This window comes from Hyaena hyaena, unplaced genomic scaffold, assembly GCF_003009895.1.
Source record: "Hyaena hyaena isolate Hyena2069 unplaced genomic scaffold, ASM300989v1 scaffold_453, whole genome shotgun sequence".
NCBI lineage: Eukaryota > Metazoa > Chordata > Mammalia > Carnivora > Hyaenidae > Hyaena > Hyaena hyaena.
In genome coordinates, this window is record NW_024081083.1 from 461464 (window position 1) to 478965 (window position 17502).

The 17502-nt window shown below is 40.0% G+C and overlaps 1 long non-coding RNA gene across 2 annotated transcripts in view; it reads left to right on the forward strand.

Moving 5' to 3' along the window:
* LOC120246098 overlaps positions 1-17222 on the forward strand; it is a 157648-nt gene extending 140426 nt beyond the window's left edge. Inside the window, exons 1-3 of one of the 2 annotated variants that reach the window (XR_005531967.1) lie at positions 5586-5689; positions 8666-8738; positions 16170-17222. This is a non-coding gene — a long non-coding RNA (uncharacterized LOC120246098). Of the gene's footprint in view, positions 1-5585; positions 5690-8665; positions 8739-16169 lie in introns of those variants that run through there. The other variant, XR_005531968.1, reaches the window with a different exon arrangement.
* Positions 17223-17502: the final 280 nt, after the last annotated feature.

Sequence of the window (17502 nt, forward strand, 5' to 3'; positions counted from 1 at the left end):
TTGCATTTTTGTACATTAATAATGAAGTGCAGAAAGAGAAATTAAGAAAACAATTCCATTTACAGTTGCACCAAAAATAATAAAATGTCCATGACTAAACTTGACCAAAAAGATGAAAGACCCATAATCTGAAAACTATTAAACACTGATGAAAGAAATTGAAGAGGACATAAAGAAATGGAAAGACATTCCATTTTCATAGATTGAAAGAACAAAGATTGTTAAAATGTCTATACTACCCCAAGCAATCTACAGATTGAATGCAATCCCTATCGAAGTAACACCAGCATCTTTCACAGAGCTAGAACAAACAATTCTAAAATCTGTATGGAACCACTCAAGTTCCATACCAATAGCCAAACCACCAACAGCCAAAGCAGTCTTCAAAAAGAAAAGCAAAGCTGGAGGCATCACAATTCCAGACTTCAAGTTACATTTCAAAGCTGTAGTCATCAGTTTGTGCCAGTATGGTACTGGCACAAAGATTGACACATAGATCAATGGAACAGAAGAGAAAACCCCAAAATAAACTCAAAATTATATGGTCAATTAACCTTTGACAAAGCACGAAAGAATATCCAATGGGTAAAAGATAGTCTCTTCGATAATGAGTATTTGCCAAATTGGACAACTACATGCAAAAGAATGAAAGTGGATCGCTTTCTTATAACATGCACAAAAATAAATTCAAAATGCTTAAAAACCTGAGTGTGAAACCCGAAACCCATAAAAATCCTAGAAAAGAGCATGGGCAGAAATGTCTCTGACATTGGACATAGCAACATTTTTCTAGACATATCACCTGAGGCAAGGAAAACAAAAGCAACAATAAACTATTGCGACTACATCAAAAGAAAAAGCTTTTGAACAGCAAAGGAAACAATGAACGAAGCTGAAAGACAAACTACCAAATAGGAGAAGATATTTGCAAATGACTTATCCTATAAAGGGTTAGTATCCAAAATGTATAAAGAACTTATATAACTCAGTACCCAAAAGCCAATAATCCAATTAGAGCTGGGGAGAAGACATGAACAGAAGTTTCTCCAAAGATTTCTGTATGGCCAACAGATGCTTAAAAAGATGGTCAACACCACTCATCAGCAGGAAAATGCAGATCAAAACGGTAATGAGTTATTGCCTCACACCTGTCAAAATGGCTAAAATCAAAACCACAAGAAACAAGCCTTGGCAAGAAAGTGGAGAAAAAGGAACCCTTTTCCACTGCTGGCCGGAATGCAAACTGGTATAGCCACTCTGGAAACAATATGGAGATTCCTCAAAAAGTTAAAAATAGAATTACCTTATGATACATGAATCACACTATTGGGTATTTTACCCAAAAGATACAAAAACGCTAACTCAAAGGGATATGTGTACCCTTAGGTTTATAGCAGCATTATTTACAATAGCCAAATTCTAGAAGCAGCCCAAGTGTCCATTGATGAATAGATGAAGAAGAGGTGATATATATATGAGATATGTACATGATAAATAATACATATATGTATATATCATGTACATATCATGGAATATTATTTGGCCCTCAAAAAGAATGAAATCTTCCTATTTGCAACAGCAAGGATGCATCTAGACAGTATTGTGCTAAGCTAAGTAAGTCAGTCAGAGAAACACAAATGCCATATGATTTCACTCATATGTGGAATTTAAGAAACAAAACAAAGGAGCAAAGGGAAAAAGAGAAATAAACCGAGAAACAGATTCCTAACTATAGATAACAAACTGACAGTTATGAGAAGGGAGATGGATGGGGAGGTGGGTGCAATAAGTATTGGAGATTAAGGAGCGCACTTGTTGTGATGAACACCGGATAATGTATGAATTGTTGAATCATTGTATTGAACACCTGCAACTAATATAACATTGTACGTTAACTATACTGGAATTAAAAAAAATGAAAAAGCAAAGAAACGGGCACTGGAATAAAAAGACCTAAGTTCAGTGTCATTTAGTTTTATTAGCAGAGTGCACTTAAACAAAGGATCAAATTTGCATCCCAATTTACCCTTCTATAAAATGAGAATAATACAGTATAACTCCAAGGGCTGATAAGACAAAAGTAAGAGCAATACTGCATTTAAAATCTCTATAATCCAGATATCTATCAGAGAAGTTAATGTTGGGTTTACCATCCCACTATACCCAAATTTCATCCACGTGATATATTATTTACAGAAAATCGTCTAACGGATATTCAGTCTATCCATTCTGTTTGTCCAGTCACTAAAAACTCACAAGTCTGCTCCTACATTAAGCTTAGGTGTCAGAAAGCTCTGTGTCTGCTTGCATCACACTGGCCTCACCCGTGTAGTTTTTTCCTCAATGTCATTTTGGGGCAATGCCATCAGCTCACGTGGACAGACAGTGTGAGTGAGATGCCTACCAACACCTTCCCAGCAATCTTCTCTGAAGATGCTATTGAGGATTCTGCTTGGTATTCTCAAAGGTCCCTTTTCTTTAAGGGGCCTCAAAGGAGAAATCTTTCTTAGAGGCAGGAAGAGCTCTGTTTTTTCCTGAGTAACTGGTTTGTTTTCCTCTTACGGACACCCGAAGATGTGGAGCCAATCATGTTTGGCCTTCAGTTTGGCAGGTTTCTGGAAGAGCTTAGGAGCTAATCTCTCTTCCATCTCTGGTAAGCATTCAGAACATGGACGTGGACTAGGACTCACTCATACTCCTCACCCTTATTGCTCTCAGTGCACCTTTATTCTTTCCTATTTTAAGTGGATTGAATCTCGTATATGTTTTTCACTTCCTGAAAACATTTTCTAAAGAAGATTAATAACCCAGCATATAAATGCACGCAGGTACTTCCAACAGAGCTTAGCTTCCATGTGCTCCGACCACAGGCTCCCTCACACCCTGCCCGGTTTGGAAGAATTGCACATGGCTGCACGGCAGGCTGAACTAACTGAGGGTTGCCCACTGTGACACCACCCCCCTCTCCAGCACTGGAGGATTTTTGGTGTAAGAAATCTCAGAAAGCCTCGATTACTCCCAGGCCACTGCAAGGACACATGTGATGGTAAAATCACAGACAAATCCCAGAGCCCCTGGAGCCTCCAGTAACAATTGCTATGTGTTCTGATGAGTAAATTTAAAAGCAAATTGCCTAAAACGATTCCTTAACAACCTGCTATCCAATTATGTGGGGTCCCTAAGTAAACTAGCCACCTTCTTCTTTCTCATTCCAAAACACAGCATACATTTCTCAAGCCTCCATTCAGCCACATGCCGCCCTTATCACATACCACAGGCTAACTGCCGCCTTCAAGTGCCATTCAGATGAACGTATTTTTCAACAAGTGATTTCACATCGCATTCAACGGAGGAGGCTATTTTCTTCTTAAATCACACACATATGGTTCCCCATTGCGTGAAAATATGAGAGTTTATTCTGGGTGTCACAGACTTATTCTACGAAAGTTAAAGGTTTCTTTTTATTGTCCGTGTCAGTCTTTAACTTACAAAATAACAGTGACTTCTTTTTTTTCATTATTTAAACAAGAGTATCAAAAAGCACAGTTAGCGGCTGTGTGCAGAGTCAGTATATGTTTGGGGTGGAGATCCTTACTTCTGATTTAGGAATGATCCTCTGAAAGACTGGCATAATGCGGCTGACGACCAACCACAGACTTGCTCGCGTGTAGTCAAGTTCAGGAAGGGCAACACTACTGTTTTTCTGCAACCTTCTTCACCTCCAGATATAGAATCTGGCAGTTCCGAAGCAACAGAATGCCCAGGGCACTAAAGTTCATGACAGGGTTATTTTGGAGTTTGAACACATCCCCAGGGCAGAAATGCCTGATGGAGCCTCAGAATCAAATACTGGGCCGCAGTAGTCTAATGAGACAGACCTCCTTCAGTCACTCTGGCAGAAGGTCGTAACGGTCTCTCTGTCAACAGAGCCAAGCTGACAGATGTGAAAGAGCTCACTATAAAACATGACACAATTCAACATGTGAATTTCTGACTTCTGTTACCAAACAGTCTAGGACCCAATGGAGTGCTGGTAAATACTTAACATCCGGTTCTCTAGAAGAATTGGTAAAAAGCAAGCTCTGATTTACATCATTTGCGTATTTCTGTGGTATAGAAGCACTAAATACTTCTGCTGTGATTTCAGGCTACCTTTATGATCTCACTGAATGTGGAGTTGGGAAGGGATGTGTACAATCAGCTCCCACCAGCCAGGGCTGGCTGCAGCCTCCCCTGCTGGGAACCCTACCCCAGCCCAGCAGGCAGCATTAAGCATGGAAGAACAAAATTTATGTTCACCCATCATGCCTAGCAGAGCCCCTCCTTTAAAATGTATGTGTATCCAGACTCTCTTATTTGTCTCTACCTGGTTCTTGCCTCAGATCATCACATTCTTACCCTCCACGAGGATACTTCTGCTGATGGAACTGTGAGATCATCCCCTGCTTGGGAAGGCTCTCCCCTAATTTTGTGATCTTGGACACAGTCCCTCGATCCCGTAGGCACTAAGCCCGAGGCTTCTGGAGGAAAGCTTTTCAGGAGGATGCTCTTGATCCCTGTGAATGGTCGGAAGAAGCACATCACCCTCGTGAGAAGTTTGGAAGCCAATGAGTCCCATCCTCTGGGGGTGTGCACTGTTCCTCTCTATTATTATCCACCCCATGTCCCCTCCTCAGTGAGTCAGACTTCCAGAAGGGACAAGGATCTTGTCTTCTCTGAACTACCATCTTTTTTTTTTTTAATTCCACAAGTTGCTCAATATAGGCCTGTTTTTTAACCTCAATCAGTAATAAATTCTAATATCTTGTTCCCCTAATGCAGCCATTCAGAACTGTCCTGATGCATTGAGCCTCTATTAATATAGGTTAAGATATTTCGTAAGTTTTATCTGACATATTTAAGAGGATATAACATCAATATGTGTACAATATATATACATTTGTATTTGTATATTTATGTGTGCTGTTTTTGTGTATTCATATTTTTGTATTTTGTATTCTTTATTTGTATATATTGTATATATTTGTGTTTTATATGTATACTATAGCATTTATTTACTTGTGTGTTGCATATACACTAGATGTGTATTGTATATATACCATATGTAAACAACCTACATACTCTTACAACCATATCAGCACGAAAAACTCAAGTTTGAAAATGGAGTCTATGGTCCCACTCTCACTAGTGACCTAATTAACAGAAACCACAGGCTTCTTTCTCTCAAATTCCTGGGGTCCTTATGGCTTCTAGGCTGATGTTTGTATATGCATCAGCAATTCTTTCTCATCATACCTCCCTTCTCATTTCTTATCAAACAGATTCTTAAGCTGAAGACTAGACCCCTTAAGGAGGCCTGAGACTCCTCCTGACTGTCCTTCTCCACATTAAACTCTCTATAATATGGTTGGATTCAGAAACAATCCCATTAAGTACATGTCCCTAACTGATACTACAGGTCTTTTTTTTTTTTCTTTTCCTCGTAACATCTTCATACTCCACCACCCAAAATATGAGGTTTCAATACCAGGAAGCTTACAACACAACCTGGTCTCTTTGTCTCCTCCAAGCTACCAACCCAAAGATCCAATGAGAACCAGAGGATGGATTGGATCTTCCCTATGAATCTTGCATATGAAGTCTCCATCTCCAGAAACTCTCCAATTTTCTAATGTCCTCTGGATTTGAAGTAAGTAACCGAAGAACCCATCATCCAAATCGGGGCCCCGTGAAAACTGAAATAAGGCACTGAAAGTAAATAACATGTACAACATGTACAAACTGGGACTCTCCTAAGAGACATTCAGTCTCCTGAATTACCCCCTTTCACTCCATGTACTACCTTTGGTTGTAACCTCATTCAGAAAATTTCTGCTGGGATCAGCCTGATTGGTTCACCCAGGAAAGAAGAATCCTGGCTCTTTAGGTCCAACTTCTATTTTTGAACTTTGTGCTCCCTCAGGGACTCTAATACTGCTGCTTTCTATCTCTACAATTCCTCTTTTGATCGTTCATGCCATCATAGAATAGTCATAAAGTCAAGGCATACCTTCTACCCCTGCCCTTTCTATATCTCTGCCTATCCCAGAGTGCCAATTCCACCATGGAAACATGTTTCAAAAGCACAGAAATGTTGATGACTACAATCCTGAGTTCCACTGTAGAAGTACCAGGAACTGTCCTTTCTGGAAAAGTCAAGGGAAGAGGAGGATTTGCAATTAATGACATGAAAAAGACAACGGAAGAAGCATTTTTGTTAACAAAGATCTGGAGTTTAGTTTCGGAAATGTCAGGAGATGAGTGAGATCTAAGCTTGGGAGTTAAGAAAACATAGAGGGTTTTTAAATTCATAAAAATACTGGATAATATGTAAGACTGGGTTCAGTATGCAAAAATCAATCAATGTCATCCATCACAGCAATAAATTAAAGAAGAAAAATCCTATGGTCCTATAAATAAATGCAGAAAACACATATGACAAAATCCAACGCTCATGAGACAAATTCTCATGATAAAAATGGTAACTAGAAACAGAGGGGAATTTCCTCAACTTTATAAACAACATCCACACACACAAAAAGTTTCACACCTATCATCATACTTAATGATGATAAACTAGGTGCCTGTACCCTAAATTTGGGAACAAAGCAAGGATGCCTCTTCTCATCACTCCTATCCATCATAATGGAAAGTCCTAGCTAACGTATTAAGACAAGAAAAAGAAATACAATGGACACAGACTGGGAAGAAGAAATAAAACTGTCTTTGTTCACAAATGACATGACTGTCCATGTAGGAAATCCTAAAAATTTAACAATAAGAACACAAAAACAAATATAAATCTCATGGAACTATTAATTACAGTGAAGACACTGGATACAAGGCTAGTATACCAAATTATAAATACTTACATGTAAATAGCTTTTCCATCTATCAGTGATGAATAGTTGGAATATGAAATTAAAAACATAGTGTCATTTACATTAGCACTACCAAATTAAATACCTAGGTACAAGTCTAACAAAATATGTATAAGATCTATATGTAGAAACATATAAAACTCTGATGAAAACAACAAAGAATGAAATAAATGGAGAGATATGCTATATTCATGTATAGAAAGGCTCAATATTGTTAAGATGCTAATCCTCTCCAAATGAATATACAGATTCAATGTAATGACAATCAAAATCCCAGTAAATTATTTTGTAGATATTATCAAACTGATTTTAATGGGGGGGGGGGGAGGGCCAGTATAGCTAACATAATACTGGAGGAAAAGAACAAAAATCAGAGGACTGATGATGCTACCTGATATCAAGAATTACTGTAATTCTTGGGGTGCCTGGGTGGCTTAGTCAGTTAAGCGTCCGACTTTAGCTTAGGTCATGATCTCACATTTCCTGGGTTCGAGCCCCACATCAGGCTATGTGCTGAATGCCAGCTCAGGGCCTGGAGCCTGTTTCAAAGTCTGTGTCTCCCTCTCTCTCTGACCCTTCCCTGCTCACGCTGTCTCTCTCTCTCACCTAGAAATAAATAAAACATTAAAAAAAAAAAAAGAATTACTGTAATTCTACAGTGGTCAAGAGAGCATGGTATTAGTAAAGTAATAGATAAACTGATCAATGGAACAAAATAGAAAGCCCAGAAATCAATAGGCACAAATATAGTCAACTGATCTTTAACAAATGAGCAAATGGAATCCATTGGAGGAAAGCTCGTCTTTTCAACAAATGGTGCTCAAACAATTAGACATCCATATGCAAGCAAAAAATAAGAAAAAGAAGAATTTAGAAACAACCCTCATACCGTTCACACAGTTTAATTCAAAATAGGTCAGAAAATAGACCTAAATGTAGAATTTAAAACTATAAAAATTCTAGAGGATAGCACAGGGAGAAACCTAGGTGACCTTGGGTTTGGAGATAAGCTTTTTGATACAATACCAAAAACCTATCTATGAAAATAAGAACACGAATAATAAGTTGTACTTCATTAACATTAAACATATATGCTCTGTAAAAATAAAAGGTCAGACTGGGAGAAAATATTTGTAAACCACATATCTGATAAAGGAGTGGTATGTAAAATATATGAAGAGCTCTTTAAACTCAACAATAAGTAGTAGTACTTGGAAAGGTCACTTGACAGACATGGATATGGAAAAATCAGCAAGAAGTGGTACTCTTCCCGTGGCAGAAACTGGGAGGTGAGCAGACTTGCTCATGTGAAAGCTATTAGTGTAGATACATTCAACTCCTGACAGGTGCCATTTCTGTCACACGAGTTTCAGAATCCCTGTGGCTTGACTGCTGAGAAGTAGATATATTTTGCCTTGTGTGCTGTGCACCTCAGGAGCCAGCAAAAATGATGACACATTTCACAGGGGAACAGGACCAGGATCAAGGTTATGGAATTCAACAAATATGAACTGTCAGATGCTGGAGGATTGGCTTAGTAGTAGAGACCTAAGGGTCAAAATACTCAAGTTTCCCTGGAAGCAGAGATTCCAATCTCAAAAGCTTCAACTCAGTCCTTCACCCTTTGAAGGCAGATAAATTGGGTAGCACAAAATTGATTGGCTAAGGTCTTTGAGATGACACCTTAAGACCAAAAGCTCCATCTGCTTTCTCAGGACATCAGGTAATTCGTGGCTTTTTTTTAGGAACAAGACTTGACGATAAAAGACTTGGCCAAACAAATGGAGACATCGATTTTCCTCTGGAAAGTATTCGCATGTAAGTCAGCCTACAAAAGCAAGCAGAGAGCTCAGTAATATGGTATCAAAGCAAAGAAGTTCTATATTGCTGTCTAGCTCAATAAAGCATTATCTTTGTGTGTATGTGTGTGTGCGCGCGTGTGCATTTGTGCATGAGCACACACACATATTTCATGCGGAGCAAAATGTCAACCCTGAACAAGGGAAATGTTTTCTTCCTTTTTTAAGGTAGGACAAACAGGACTTCAAGAAACAAATCACCTTAGATATTTCCAGAGTTACTACTACCATACTCCTCTCATAATTCACTGGAGGCAGGTGTCAAACAGATTTAGTTGTCCTAGTTATTTTTTAACATGGTCTTAAAGGACAATGATCAAATGAGGCAAATCCATAGTCTATAATGAATGTAATTAAGAGAATCAGGAATTCCAACGGCTTGCATAGGCATCATATCAGATTAATATAAAACTGAACACATCTGGGGCACCTGGGTGGCTCAGTCAGTTGAGCGTACAATTTAGGCTCAGGTCACGATCTCATAGTTCGTGAGTTCAAGTCCCACATCACGCTTGCTGCTGGAAGCACAGAGCCTGCTTTGGACCTTCTGTCCCCCTATCTCTACCCCTCCCCAAATTGTGCTCTCTCAAAAATAAACATTAAAAATAAAGTGATCACAACCAATTAATCATTGTCACAAGTTTTCCAAAGCTTGAAAAACAAGTTCAAAACATGGAAATAGACAAATGTATCACCAGGTTATTAAGCAAATGTTGCACTTAGAAAATATACTGGGTATTAGGCAAAAATACAGGTATAAGCAATTGCTGAGTTTGAGCATCAGAAAAATATTACAGACTGCAGAGAGGAAATTGTAAGCAACAATGGCTTATCTTGCACATGGGTTTGCGCATGTTTTGAAATGCATTACTAGACATGAACGAGCATACCATCTATGCAGACCCTTTCATGAATTCTGTGATAAAAATTGAAAAAGGTTTCCAAGTAGGGCACAGCTTCAGACCTATAAAATCATTGACAAGTTAATGAGTATTTTTAATGATGTCGAGTGTAGCTGTCTTCTTCCAAAATTCCTGGTCTAGAAAAGTCTATCATGTACTCCTGCACATTCTTCAATGAAAACATTTTTCCCCAACAAAGGAGGATTAAATGCTGGCCCAGGTTCAGTGCTAAGTGACCAGTTAAGGATACTCTGCCTTCCTTCCATGTACTAATTTATATCTGGCAATGATAACTGAATTCACAGTTTATAGATTAAATGTCAGCTATGAAAGTTTAGATCTGTCAGAAGTGGTGCTTATTGCCATATTATACAGTTTTTATGAGACCAATAAGTGTAGTTTGTATGGGAGGAAAAGCATTTGGAGATGATTAAATATGAAAACATCTTGCCAGACTGAGAATGATGAATATATTTTTATCCTTAGTCATATGTAACTATTCAAGGTATTAGTTGTGACCATGTTCCATTGTTCTCCTGTGCTCTCATATGGGTTCTAAATTAGAGCTAAGGAAATTTGGCAGGGACTGGAGTCCCTATTTTAAGATAAAATAAGATTTGGTTCTATCCTTGCAAGCAATGCTGTGCTTCTTAGTCCTTAATTCTTTATTTTTCAGATGTTAGCTCGCTACTCCCATCATGACGCTCGGAGAGCTAAAACTCCCCTTGATGTATTATGATTGAAGGGTCCTGAACTAGGGAAAGAGAAAGGAATTAAACAAAGTGTTGACTGAATAGGACATTCACTGGAGTGTCCTGAGAAGCAACATTTTCAGGCAAGGTGGAGAAGGGATTTTATGCCCTCCAGTTACATTTTTTAAATCTAGATGGAATGCTTAACTCTGTTCTGTTAGTACATAGTTCTCAGTTGGTGGTAGAGATGGACACAAAGAGAATACAACACTCTGTAATCACTGATTGTCTTTAGTTTACATTTTCGCTAAAAGCCAACTTATTTTCCCAACATCTGTGAAGTGATAGCACGGCAATATTAATCCACATGGTATGAACATGAAACTAAAAATGACAGCATTGATGGAATTAAGCTGAAATTGAAAACACATTTTGGACCTTCCAAGCCCCTTGCCTGTTCTTTCAACCGAACAGTCAAAGTAAGTTATTCTTTGGCTCCATGTCAAGTAACTTTATATACATTCTGAGGGAGCAAAGATGAGTTATTTGAATTGGCCTTTTAAAAAATTCACTGATTAAACACTCAGAGCAATGCCAATTCTGTGTCCTAGAATATACCCCTAGCCCCAGGCTGAGCTAGTAGCATTACTCAAACCTTCTTGCTTCTGAGATGATAGTTGATCCATCTCACAGCAAACTGTCATCAGTTAACTATCACTGGCATTGCCCATCTCAAAGTTGCATATTAATGAAAATTTTGGCATTCATAGATCAACATTATCACAGTGCTGTTATTAGCCAAATTTGAATCACTTTGAGAAATGTAATACTTGCTTAATAAAACATTAATTGCAGCTTCAACTTTTTCTAAAATTCTATATCATCAGGCTCTTGAAGGGTGACTTCTCTGATAGCAGCCAATTCTTCAATCCGTGGACACCAAAAGGGTATCTAACAGTTGAATTCAATGAGGATACTACTCACAGAGCAGACCTGACTGGTTAAGAATCTGTCCCACAAGGCTGCTCCCACTTCAGGTGCCTGTCACAGGACCAGGGCCACATTCTGACCCACTGGTGTTAAATGGGAGGTGCCCATGACCCTGTTCGCAAGTTCAATACTTCGTTAGGAGGGCCTACAAAACTCAGGAAGACATGTTACTTGTGCTTACTGCTTTATAATAAAGGGCGCAAATAAAGAACCAGATGAAGAGATACATAGCGTGAGATCTGGAAAGATCCAGTGACTTCTGTCTCTGTGGAGTTCTATGAATCACCCTTTTGGCACATGGATGTGTTCATCAATTCAGAAACTCATAAAATCTCACTCCAACGTTCTTTCGGAGCTTAATCCAAATCCCCCTCCCCACCTCCTGGAGGTAGGTGAATGGGATTGGAAGTTCCAACTCTTGCATCACTTGGACTTTCTGGTGACCAGCCCCACCCTGAGACTACCTAGGAATGGTACCTTTAGTCATCTCATTAATGTAAGCTCAGGTGTGATCAAAAATGTCTCCTTATCAATAACAAAAGATACTTCTACCTCAGAAAATTCCAAAGGTTTTAGAATGTCTGAGCCAGGGACAGAGACTTAAGGTATTTTTATTTCTTATTCTACCACAGATATTCATTTAGTAACTATTCATTTAACAGAAAGAATAGTTATAAAACTATATATATATACACCTATATATATATACACACACACACACACACACACACATATATATATACACACACACACACACCTATATATATATATATATATGTGGGGAAAACCAATACAGTAATTCCCCTCAACCTGCTGAATTCTAGTGGTAGAGAGAACTCACATGAGTCAAATTAGCTCAGTGGGAGAAAAGAGAAAGCAACAAGTGTGTCATCAGAGGTGTGAAGGAAACGAAGAGGTGTACAGTAGCTTGATTGGTTCCCCAAAGGCTGTGGAGTTGGGGAAGTCTTCCTCAGGAAGATAGCTTTGAGCTGAGTTCATCAGACTGAGAGATTAAGGAGGAGATGGCCAAAAGTCAGTCTGAAGAGGAGTTTGAGCCGCGAACAGTAAAGATGTGGTTTTCTGAAAATGACCCAAGCATTGTTTCTTCAAATACGACATCTTCTTTAGTGTTATCATAGATCTTTTTACCATTACTCTGACACTAAATAACTTTAATAGTATCAACAGTCACATCTTACTTACAAGGACTCACTGAGATCACAGAACAAATCTGAAATATGTTCATTCGGGTCCAAGAGAAAAAGGAATGGTGCTGCAAGATAATTGACCATCCATTTCCACCAACTGTGCCTTGGTTACCAGCATAGAATGAAGGTGTGAGTAAGTGTGTTATTCACGGCTCTTGCCTTAACCAGTCCTCGGCGATAGTCACAAAATATCTTAAGCGAGAAGGGAAAACATTGGCTCACTCTTAGTTCTCTCTCCTTTTGGTTTTTCTCCACATTGGATTCATTCCTAGACAAGCTTTCACTAGACAGTGTCAAGGATAGCCTGTGGCAGCTTAAATCTTTATAGTTTGCAGTGTCCAAGGAAATGGAGTATTCTTTCCTAAAGCCTGGCCAGATCCTTGGGAAAGGGTCTCACTGGCCTCTAATTGGTTCCTGGGGCCATATGTGAGCCAATCACTGTGAACCTGGAGCCATCTGCTTGTATTATCCCTGAACAAAGGAAGGACAATTTCTGGAAGGAAAAGATGCAGTTGAACAGACAAAATGCTTGAATGACCGCTCTACTGAATTTATCATCTTTTAAAAATTAATGTTTCGCTACTCTAAACTTGCTGATGCAACACAAGGCAACATGCACATTCTGAGACTCGTACGAGCAGGCGTATGTTTTGATTTCTTGAGGAAGCTCTAATGGCCCTTGCCAACACACTGAATGGCAGTTTGCTTTGCGTGTTTGTTCTGTCGTGAACATAATGTGCTCATCTCTCCTCCATTTATACATCTTCGTCTTTAATTGGCCACCCGTGTTTCCCTGCCATCTTCACCTTCTCTTGTGGGACGCCAAAGAGGTAGATTTTACCCACACATACGCCCACGTAAAGACTCTAAAATCTCAGAATTCCTAATTAGCTGGCACTGCTAAAACATAAGGTTTCCAAATGGCCACAACAAAGGTGAAGAGAGGACAAAGGAATGTATGCTCTCTGGCTGCACCACACCTTTGGCCAAGTATGAGCGAGGAAGTGAAAATTGCCTTCGGGATTCGCCCCATGGTCGGTTTCTGTTGCTGAGGGTCCCCGGAGCCCTAGTGTTTCAGAATCACCCTCGCTTCCCAAAACATACTTTATATGCCACTACTGAAGCCAAAGTGTCCTGAAAAAGCGGAGAATGAAAATACCAAGAAAGCATTCAATGATTTATTTTACATTATAAAGGGACCTCATATCAATGACAATAAGGGATAATTAATTAAAGCCTTGAAAAATCATCCTTGTTCCGTGTTGTTCCACTGAATAATTTATCACCACATCATCAACCAACCCAAACACAGCAGCAGTCTATAAGAAGTAGCCTTCCAGCTTTGATTTCGCTCTCCCCACCCGGCCCACCCCCTAACCTGCACAACCGCCTACCTCCCTGTCCCCTGAATCCGGTGGCCTCCTGGACATTTTAGTGCAAATCACCGTGGTTTTTAGTAGTTCCCTTTCAAAAACTTCAATTGTTCCTAACTAGCAAAATGCAGTCCTTTCCATGGGCTTTAAGTGGCTCTGAACCACATAAAAGGGACCATGTGACTTCGTTTCTCAAGAAGGACAGAGCATCCCAAAACAGGTCCGGGGAACCCACAGAGAAGCTATTCCTGACCTCTGCGTGGCATTAAGTCACACTCCATGGCTTTGTTATTTTTGGACACTGAAATTATAGAGTTACATGCCAAGCTCTCTCTAGCAGCAGGTTAATTTAGCAATATTGGCTTCTGAGTTTCCTACTTCACCCAGCTCCCCACCTAGATGCTTCAAGGTAAGTCTGGAGCTTTAGCTCCTCCCAGGACGCCCTCCTAAGCGCAGACCACTAAAATGACACAATGCTAATATTATAAGCGAGGCAACAGCTTCTACATCAGAAGCCAACAATAAGGTTATCACCAACGAGCGACTAAATCCAGGCCACTTCCGATGTCTTTTTTTTTTTTCTCTTCCCCGCCCCACCGTTTTCAGTTTTTTACCCACACATGAGGGCATTTTAAAGGAACAAGAGATGGGGGGGGGGGGGGGGGGGGGGCGGGGGCCACAACACATTATGCAAATGTAGTAACGAATGTAAAATGATAAATTAGCAAGCAACTATTTAATTATTACTGTGACTAATTCCTGTAGATGGTGCCACGGGCTAATGAACCTGAACTTGTCCGGGGTGACTGCAGTGTGCTGTTGAAACATTTCCATTTGGTTTGTTTGCTGCTTCTGCAGCTCGGTGAAGTACAGAGCATCTGTTTAATGAGCTCCCACTTCATTACAGAGCTGCACTAGAGCCTGAGTCATTCTCCTTAAGCATGCAGGCTGTGTACTCTGCTGTTGTTTTAAAGCAAATACTAATTTATGATTACCTGTCACATTAGGCCATTGAAAATTGTACTCACACTGGCTCCCATGAGCAGAATGCTAATGAGCTGATTATGGACTATGGTGGTGTCCCTCGCTTCTAATCCGTGGACATAAATTCCAATCCCCCGACAATATGGGCTCCGTAACAATAGACGCTGTTGGAGAGGACGGGCTAGAAGGAGAAAAGGGGTGGTGAAATCATCACATGTAAATGCACAGACTCTCTCAAAGGCCGACAAACTCGGCAATGACCTAATTCAATGTGCGCGGAGCATCAGAAATACCCGTTACACTGTGTCATGTACGGAGGAAGATGAATGACTCCCTGGCTATTCACTCCCTGCCATGGTCATTATCTAATTGAAGTCTGATGCCCAGGCAAGGCGGATCCTGACACAGTGACTGCAAGCCTCTATTGTACGGAAGAAATCCCATAGATGTGTCCTAAAATGGTACTTGCAGAGAAAATTCCAATCAATAACACTTGGCCAAAATGCAGCTTTTCATTTCCAAGCCTAATATTTACCTGCAGCCTTTAGCACAATGCACTTTTACCGGTCTTTTTGTTTTCTGTCTCTCTCCGTTACAAGCATGCCATTTGCACTTTAAAATACAGCACTAAGCAAAATGCCTCATTAAGTCGGTTTTGTTTTGCTTTTTAGTTTATCCCCTATAATTTGGCTCCATAAATTAAAACTACGGGAAGATGAGATTTTGCCTTTTTATTGGCTGTCTGCTCAGTTTGTTTTTATACTCCTGACTTCATTCAGCCTGGGGACACAGTGGTTTGTTTCCCAGGCTGCTGCCCTCGGTGCACAGAGTACTACCAAGACCACTTTCTTAGAAATATGTGCACCGCTCACTTCTAAACTTATAAGTGTGTGTGCTTATATACCCAGCTCCCCACGTCCAACACGAGGCTCCACACCATGATAGAGGTGGCCAAGAAGCAGTGGCAGTTTCCCGCACACAGATAACAGTTAGTTACAGCTGCCGTGGGCAGCATCTGGGCTCTTTTCTGCAATGGAGGTCAGGAGACTCAACCAAGTCAGCCACGTGCCCTAAACAAGAATACAAACATGAGTACTTTTTTAGACATCTGCTCCCCAAGCTTGCTTGTTTGGGTTTGGTTTTTGTTTTCGTTTTGTTTGTTTTTGAAGCCCCTTTTAGAAACTTCAGCTTTCCACCTGAAAGAATTTTGAACATTTTTCTTCTCATGTTTCTATGTTTAGCTGCCCAGGACCAACAACGAGACTAACAGAATGGAAGAAAAGAAGAATAAAAAACAAATGTCTACCTTTGGTGCCAATAAGCAGGAATCGTAATCTACGTATGCCTGTACTAAGTTTCAAGCCAGCTCCTAACTAAACATTACAGACCTCCATTGCCCTGTGTCCAGCAGTTCTGAGTGATGTTTCTCTGAACAGCATGGTATTGATACCTTATCTCTTCCTCGCTACAATGAGTGGAACAGACCCTCCTCAGTAGACAGAAGGAGACCTGACTGCCCTCTGTGTCCAGCCACGATGCAAAGCTCTGACTTTGGTCTCTGCCACATTCACCTTTAGATGAAGAACAGGACAAAGGGACTGCGAAGTTTCTAGCTGTGCTATTCTATAACTCTACCTTCTTAACAGTGATTAAAGGAGCCCTAATCAGCATGGTGTCCAAGACTATTAAATTGCGAACATTAATTGTGACCACATTTCAGGTTTACTCTAATAAGATGAAACCAGCACTTCAAAATTAGCAGTGTTTCTCAGTGCACAAAGGAAGTGACGTGGCTTCTCATTTCAAATAATGCCCAATTTACACCATGGCAAACTTGACCCACTGTTCCTTAAAAGAAACCTAGTTTAATTCATCTTTGTGCTACACAAGCCTGACTCTCCCTAATTACAAATTATAAATTATTGGGCCAACTGGCATATCGCTTTTTTCGCTAATGGAGCTTGAAGAATCGAGATACCCAGTTGTTTGTTTCATTGTCTTATTACGAACACAACATTTAAAAAGTTGGGGTTATTCCAAAGAATATTTTTCAAGGTACCAACATTTAAACTGCAAAAACTGGAAGCAAATTAGTTAATTACTGTCTCCAACTGTATAGGTGCTAACAAATTCCTTTTCCTCACCTATAATGAACTCCCAGTGCTCGCCAAGACAGGGGAGGCGTGGGCAGTGATGTGGATTTTCTCTGCACAAGTAAATTGCTTTTCCTGATTTACATGGGTGGAAGGTGGAAGTGGGGAGGTAGAGTGCCTATTTACACACTGGATAATCCAATTTGCTTATTTTGCAAAACAGTTTCTTTCCCCTTATTGGCAGCACAAAGCATTATGCGGGCTCTCAACTGGCCTGAAAAAAGATAGGCTACAAGGGCACACAATAACTGTGCTCAATTTAGTAAATGCAGCAAGGTTCACTGAAAAAGAAGGCGGTCAAACAACATGGGGAGAAACATTTGGTTTTATGCTTGGAAGAGGTCTATGCATTAAATACCCACAACAAAGACTAACGGGGAGTAGAAATCTTCGGGAGAGGTGAAAAAAACAGGAGAGATTC